Source organism: Octopus bimaculoides, chromosome 20 (assembly GCF_001194135.2).
Source record: "Octopus bimaculoides isolate UCB-OBI-ISO-001 chromosome 20, ASM119413v2, whole genome shotgun sequence".
NCBI classification, from domain to species: domain Eukaryota; kingdom Metazoa; phylum Mollusca; class Cephalopoda; order Octopoda; family Octopodidae; genus Octopus; species Octopus bimaculoides.
Window position 1 is genome coordinate 4,130,482 of NC_069000.1, and position 2,500 is coordinate 4,132,981.

A 2,500-nucleotide genomic window follows, 5' to 3' on the forward strand; every position below is an offset into this window, starting at 1 on the left:
TATATATATATACAAGTATGCATACATATCTATCTCTATCTCTATCTCTCTCTCTCTATCTCTCTCTCTCTATATATATATATATACACACATATACACATGTATGCATATACACATTTAATTACATATTTATATATACACATATATGTATGCATGTATGTCATTGTTCAGTTTTATTTCAAGATTCCTTGCCAGTAGAGAAAGAACCGGTTTCTAACCTGGATCTAAGACTACTTCATTGGAATCTCAACATCAACAACAGGGTAATTTTGTTATCAAAGTTAAGTTACCTTAATTATTGGAGCCTTGGGATGAGTAACACATTACCTAAATACAAATCTTGAGAAATTAGTCTTCTCAAAACAGTTCGCATCCGAGTAGTTAGGAACGGACTTTGCTACGATTTTTTAACCCCAAGTGGACGTCACTAACTCGTTAACGGCGCATACCTGCATCCGATATATTGCGAGTAGGGGAGAGAACTGCTACCACCTTCTAGCGATGGGACCAGCATACCAGTCTCGTTTCGGGCTTTTTCTGCCTCTCTTTAGTCCAATGCATCCTGATCTACACACTTTCAGATCTCAAATACTTGCCCATATAAACATATTCACTCACAACTACCCTACTGGTGTTATTGAGATTCCAATGAAGAGGGTTGAAGTTAGATTAGAAACCGCATCGTTCCCCACTAACAGGAAATCTGGAAATAAACTTACTGCCATATCACATTGAAAGCACGGCGATCGCCCAGTCACCGAAGTTAAGCAACGTCGAGCCCAGTTAATACGTAGCTGGAGAACCGCGTGGGAAGCCTAGGTGTTGAAAGTACCTCACATTAGAAGGCGGTGCACCAGTAGAGTCACAAACGAAGCTGAAACCTATGAGAATAATGGCAGAATTAAGAGTCTACGTTCGTGACAACCTCCTTCAATTTTTATTTAAATTCTATTGGAAGTGCCGTATTTCTCTTTTGCCGTCTGTCACTTTCTCTACAAACGACGAATTTGAAAATAAAGCCACACAAATTGTAAAATAGATGAACAGGTATATTCATACCTAACATAACATAATTTGGGTATTCCTAATATATTTACGAACAAACTGTGCAAAGAAACAAATCGATATTCTAGATGCAGCAGAGCCTGTGACAAAAGATTATTTAAAAACTAACAGATTTTTCGCAGTGGAAAAGTGAATAATTTAAATACGATATTTCATAACAATGCTGAAAAATGTGGCTATGTTTAGAGGCTTCGGTATTAATACGATAGTATTCCTGAAGTGACTTACCGGAAATAACGGATTTGCTAATCATTTTCAATGAATTTCTAAAAAGAAAGATGGACGCCGAATGCATGAAAAGTATGATGAGTGATGGTGAAATATGTATGTGTGTATATATATATATATATATATATATATATATATATATATATATATATATATATATTTATACTTATATATGCATACGAACATACATATATATATATACATATTTGTATATGTGTATGTATGTACATATAATAATAATAATAATAATCCAAGAATGGAACTCCATAAATGTTTTATAAATGCATACACATATACAGACACACACACACATACACACACGCACACGCACACACACACACATATATATATATATATATATAACCATCCATGCACATATATATATGTGTGTGTGTGTATATATATTATATATATTATATACATATATATATTATATATATATTATACATATATATATTCTATATATATATATTATATATATAAACATACATGCACGTATATGTATACATATATATAAATAAACATATACACACATACAAATGCATACTTAAATGCATACATACAGGAAAACTTTGAGCGTTTGCCATGTACGTATTCGTTGAATCATAAGATCGCCAAACACAGTGTAGCGCAATATTTCTTCTGACTGTAGCGCTCTAAGTTCGAATTCTGCCAAGACCACCTGCAGTCTTTTATCCCTTAGGGGCCGACGAAAACATGTTAAACCAAATTAGTCGATTAAGGAAATTGTAAGAAAGACGGACCAAAGTCTTTGCAGCATTTATTCCGGCTCTCTGTAAGGGGTTCAAATCTAAGGATAGATACTTTGGGTTGTAGTGTTGCTCTGTCCCCCACTTGCACACAAGTACCTGTTACCTACGGTGGTGGTGGTGGTGATGGTGGTGGCGGTGGTGGTGATAGATCATTACTTGCGTATGTGCGCGCATGCGCTAGCGTTCGAACTCGCACATGAGTATGTGGCGACACCGTCTGTGAACTTATGACATACTTGGTGGATAATGTATCTCTGTGTTGTCGAGCACGAAGACGCCAGGCTTTAATTAGTCAGCAAAAGCCATAGGAAGAATTGGATTCGGATCTCCCACCAAGTGAGACACAAAAATAGTCTGACAATATGGCGGCAGCTGCTAGTGATGGTGACGAAGATGCTGATGGCTATGGTGGTGGCGTTGGGAGTGGTGATAGT